The following is a 6,156-nucleotide window of genomic DNA, read 5'->3' on the forward strand; positions in this document are numbered from 1 at the left end:
CTTACTGTGAGTCTCAGATATTCTTTTGGAAGAATTAAAAAAATATTAAATGTGGGGTACAGCAATGACATTTCTAGTGTCTGTTTCAAATACAGTCCACTCATGGGTGTACAAACAAATCTGGAGAGTGAAGAGTTTCAGAAAATAGCTTATTTAATACAGTAAAATCTTGATGTTGATGTGGGATACTCAATTTTCCATAAATCTCCAAGTTTGTCAAAACCACCATAACTTATAATGTCAATGATGACATTTAATTAAAATCAATCAATCAATAAAAAAATATATGTATATATGTGTATATATATATATATATATATATATATATATATATATATAAGTGTGAGTGTTTGTGTGTGTGTGAAGAAAACTCTGTGGAGAACAAAAAATCTTAGCTAAACTGTGGACATCAGGCAACCCTTTTAAATTCTTCTGTTAGGGACTGAATATGTTCCCCCCAAATTCACATATTCAAGACCTAATCTCCAATGTGATGGTGTTAGGAGTTAACTAGGTCATAAGTGTGGAGCCCTCATGAATGTGTCAGTGCCCTTATAAGAAGAGACACAAGAGAGATGATCTCTGTCTCAGCCATGTGAGAATACAGAAAGAAAATGACCATCTGCAAATCAGGAAGAGAGATCTCATAAGACATTGAATCTGCTAGCATCCTGATCTTGGACTTTCTAATCTTCAGAACTGTGAGAAATAAATGTCTATTGTTTAAGTTACCAAGTCTATGGTATCTTTTATAATAGCCTGAGCTAAGGCAATAATTGGATATGGATAATGAGCTGCTGCTGTAACAAATATCTGAAAGTGTGGAAATGGCTTTGGAACTGAGTAATAGGTAAAGGCTGGAAGAGTTTTGAGATGCATGCTAGAGAAAGCCAATATTTTCATGAAGGTGATTCTGATGAAGATTCAAAAAAAAAAAAGAGAGAGAGAAAGCATACATCTTCCTAGAGAATGAATAAATTATCATGAACAGAATGTTGGTAGACATATGGCTGGTAAAGGCCATTCTGGTGAACTCTCAGATGCAAATGATAATCATGTTATTGGGCAACGGAGAAAAAGTAATCCTTGTTATAAATTGGCAAATATCTTGGCTGAATTGTGTTTGTGTTCTAGTGTTTAGTGCAAGATTAAACCTTCAAGTGATGAAATTGGATATTTAACTGAGGAGCTTTCTAAACAAAACATTGAAGGAGTGTCTTGGTTTCTAATGACTTCTAATAGCAAAATTTGAGAAGAGAAAAATTAATTAAAAATGAAATTGTCCAGCAAAAAGGAACCAGAACTTCAAGAGTTAGAAAATTATCAGCCTGTTCATATTACAAAAAAATAAGAAAGCATGTTTGGAAGAGAACACTAAGGATATGGTGGACTGACCATTTGATAAAGAGACTAGTGTGGGTATGAGCTAGAGATCTAATCAGCTACCTCAGCAGGAACAGTTTAACTGAAGGGGATGGAGGCAGGATGGAATGAAGGAAAGCTGCTGAATTTCCTGGATTTTACAGGAAAGACCACAGAGCTATTCTTCAGGACAAGGAAGAATGACCCTGAAGGCAATTCAGAGACCAGCAGGGCTACCTCCTCATTTTCAAAAGTGGGGGCATCATCTTGGTTTCAACAGGCTAGACCACCTCTGCTGAAAGCTTTGGAACAGGGACACCTGGAGCCATGAGGGTGAGACCTACACCTGGCAGAGCTGCAGGTGTACGACCTCCAGCCCAGTGGGTCTGGAAGGAAGAGTGTTGAGCCAAAGAAGATTATTCTTAAGACTTAATATCTTGTAGAGTTTTCCTTGCTAGGTTTTGGACTTACTTGGGACCCATCACACTTTCCTTTTATCCAATTTCTCCCTTTTTGGAATGGGAATGTCTAACCTATGCCTGTCTCATCATTGTATTTTGAAAATACATGTATAGTTTCACAGGTCCACAGATGGAGAGGAATTTTGCCTCAGGATAAATCACACCTTGTGTCTCACCCATACCTGATTTACATATTTAGAATTTAGATGAGACTTTGGACTTTAGACTTTAGAGTTGATGCTAGAATAAGTTAAGACTTTTGGGATTTAGGGATAAAATGAGTGTATTTTGGATATGAGAAGGACACAGGTTTTGAGGGCCCAAGAACAGAATGCTATCAACTGAATGTTTGTGTCCCTCCAAAATTCATATGCTAAAGTCCTAACTCTCAATGTGAAGGTATTTGGAGGTGGGGCCTTGGGAGTTAATTAGGTCATGAGTACGGACCTAATTGAAGATGACCAACTGCAAGGCAGGAATTGGGATCTCATTACATGGCGAATTTGCCGGTACCTTGATCTTAAACTTCCCAACCTACAGGACAGTGAGAAATAAATGTTTGTTGCTTAAGACACTCAGTCTTTGATAATTTGTTACAGTAGTTAGAACTGACTAAGAGAAGTGTGTGAAAACACTATGAACAAAGGCTTGATATGATAAAAAGCAAGAAATAAACAGAGGATAGAGTTTAATTCAATTTGGTTGTTACCTGAAAACAAAGTAGAAGTTCTCCTAAACCTTCCCACATCTTCCCAACTACCACCCCACAGAATTTTAAATTCAGTTTCTTGGGGTTCATCAGAGTATGGATACAAAAGAATATAAAATTTAAGAACGGTTTTGAAACTGCCGCTGAATGAATTTTTAAAAATTTTAATCATTGAAAACATTCATGTTGACCATCATTTTGAAATTCATGCCTGACTTTTAGAAGATAGGGCAAGAAAATAACACAAGGCAATTGAAGACGACAGAACAAAAAGGGATCCGACCTGACTGCAAGAACATTGGTCAAATTCAGCCTAATAGCCTACAGATTAGGAAATACTTAAGCCCTCTCTTTTCACTTCCCTTTTCTCCATGTCATGAAGACTCAACAGCCCAGCTGATAGCGTCATGGAGGTGCTGACAGGCGCCCCACTGTGGTGTGATTAACTCCGTGTGCTACTGCAATTAGCCCATCAAAGTTGTCTAGGGACTAGCGTTTCTTCTAGGGTCACAAGGCAAAAATGACCTGAACTGTCATTCCTTGTCTGGCTGGGGCCCAGTACTGGAATGGGAGATGTCACAAAACAAACAGTCATTGCATTTTTAAGCAACAAGGATAAACAGGTCTCTACTTGTGAAACTGAGTGCATATTAAGCTAAGTTGTCCAGTACTTGAATTGGAGCAAGGCTCTCTTTCCTGTGTACATTCATTTTATTTTATGGACGTGTAAAAGCAACTCTGTGGTGCTGGCTGGAGTGGGAAAATCAACAACAACACTATAGAACAACCCACAACCAAAAGCAACCCAAAAAGAAAACATCAAGAGAAAAATATGGAGGCAGATCCCCCAATAACCTTGGCAAGCATTGGCTGCATCAAAAGTGAGAATAATTGATGTTGACATAGAGGAAAGTAGTAATTGGAATGAAACTTGTTTGAATAACAGCTTAAATATTTCTTTTCTTGCTTTCCAGATTACATGCACTGTAAAGCCGGATTTCTTTCTCCTGGCTAGTTCACAGAGGACATTCTGTGTCCAGAGGCTTGTGAAAGGAGAAAACAAAACAAAACAAAACTGTGAATTTGCCTCTTTCTGCATGATTGTTGAGCCTGGATTCCAGGCTCACATATAAAATTTATTGATACTTAATCCCAAATCTTGTCTGTTGTGAACATCCCTTATAGACCATTGTTAAGATATTGAAAGGCTAGATAGTACCTGGGTGAGAGTACTGCTTAACAAAACTGAAGTTAGAATTTTTCCCAGTCTTGTTCCTTTTCACTAGTTTCCAGTTAAAGTGAGTACAATGGACTGAATGTTTATGTCCCCCTTAAATTCATATGCTGAAATTCTAAAACCCAAGGTGATGGTGTTAGGAGGTGGGGGCCTATGTCATGAGAACAGAGCCTTCGTGTATGAGATTAGTATATTTACAAAGGAGACCCCAGAAAGATCCCTCACCTCTTCCTCTGTGTGAAGTCACAGTGAGAAGACGGCCATCAGTGAGGAAGCAAGTCCTCACCAAACACTGAATCCTCTGACACCTTGATCTTAGACTTCTCAGCCTCCAGAACTGTGAAACCACACATCTGTTGCTTATAAACCACGCAGTCTATTGTATTGTTACAACAGCCCAATAGGCTAGGACAATAACTGAAAGTCCTAATTCCACAGTGGGGCAATTTTGGCCCTTGATGTTCTGCCCTGCTGACTACTGCTCCAGCTTTTCCCACCTTCTCTAGGCTCCCACCATGTCAAACATCTGTAGGTCTTACATTGTCTGGCCACTCTTGTTTCTTTCATCATCTGTCCTTCCATGCTTCCTTCTACTCACAAGCTTCAGTCCTGTGGGGCTTCCACCTATTTCTTGAATCTTCCAAGTTGATTTCATCTCTGGTCATTTGCTCTTTTTACTCCCATCATCTGGAGTGTTCTTTCCTTCACCTACACATGTCTGAGTCTTTCTTAACTGTCATGACCAAAATACACTTTCCTATTGTAAACAGCACTGCAATGAACATTGGGGTGCATGTATCCTTTCTTTTTTTCTTTTTTTTCTTTTTTTTGTGGTATGCAGGCCTCTCACTGTTGTGGCCTCTCCCGTTGCGGAGCACAGGCTCCGGACGCGCAGGCACAGTGGCCGTGGCTCATGGGCCCAGCCGCTCCGTGGCATGTAGGATCTTCCCAGACCGGGGCACGAACCCATGTCCCCTGCATTGGCAGGCGGACTCTCAACCACTGCGCCACCAGGGAAGCCCCATGTATCCTTTCAAACCATGTTTTTCTCTGGATATTTGCCCAGGAATGGGATTGCTATACAAGTGAACTAATTTACAAAACAGAAACAGACTTACAGACTTAGAGAATGAATTTATGGTTAGCAGGAGGGAAGGGTAGTGGGGAGGGATAGATTGGGAGTTTGGGATTAACATGTACACACTGCTATATTTAAAACAGATTACCAACAAGGACCTACTGTAAAAAAAAAAATAAGTTAAAAAAAAATAAAGACACTTTCCTGACCCCTTCCTCAAATGCAATAGTTCTCCTGGAACTATCTCACTAGCCCATTTTATTGTCTAAGGAAATAAAAATATCTTGGTCATTTACTTATGTGTTTTTTGTCTGTGCTCTCCCTCCTCCATAACCACAATGAAATCTTCCTAACAGTGGTGACTTTTCTCTATTATGCACTCTTGTGTCCCCAACTATGGTAGGAGATCAGTAGATATAAATAAATGGTTCTCAGGACATGGTATGTTCTGTCATGCTTCCTTTCCTTTGGCCAAGTCAGTGTCTCTTGCTTTGCTTAATCAGCTTGCTCAGTCAACACTTTCTCCTGCTTCAAAGTCTCAGCTCACACGTTGTCTCTTTGTGAAGATTTCCTTCACATCCTGGGGTACAGCAAGATGTTCCTTCTGCATTTGCCTGGTTCCTGGCATGTGCATCCCTTATGGCAATTACAATGTTGTATTTCAGTTGTGTCTTTATGGATGTAGCCTGGCCTGAAAGTGTACATTTTTTGCACTTAGGGATTGTATCTGTACCTATAAATCAATGTCTTGGTGTACTGAATTTGCATAGTAGATGCTTAAAAATGTTGAATATATTAATAGTCATTGCTTCAGTTGATTAGGCTGTAAAAATGTGATATCTTTTTGAAGCTTTGCTGTTGTTGTTCAGAAGCTCCGTATTTATGTTTTTTTCTCATGCTATCTCTCCCAGATATACCCTCATCATTAACAGTATTAGCATTTCTTGGAGGCCCTCATGCCTGACCAATAACAATAGCTTTCTAATTCATTTTTCTGTCTCCTATTCTCTTTCCTCTAACACCAAAGGAAAGGAATGGCCTCAATTTTCCTTTCTATCACTGTTTCTCTCCTTCAATTCTCAGATAAAGGAGGAGAAGTCCTTAATCTGATTGGTTAAATTAGCAAATACTCTTTTAGGCTTCCTCAATTACCTCTCAAATTTCTCTACCATTCTCTTTTACTATGTTTCTCTGTCTGTCTCAATTTCACTCTCTCTCTCTCTGCTTTTCTGAAACTGAGTAAATGGACTCTGGCATTTCCACAAATGTTTCTCCCCTTGCTGTAGGCCAAAGGTGGTAACTTCCCAAG

This window comes from Monodon monoceros, unplaced genomic scaffold (assembly GCF_005190385.1).
Source record: "Monodon monoceros isolate NGI ecotype Baffin Bay Population unplaced genomic scaffold, NGI_Narwhal_1 Super_Scaffold_20, whole genome shotgun sequence".
Taxonomy (NCBI): domain Eukaryota; kingdom Metazoa; phylum Chordata; class Mammalia; order Artiodactyla; family Monodontidae; genus Monodon; species Monodon monoceros.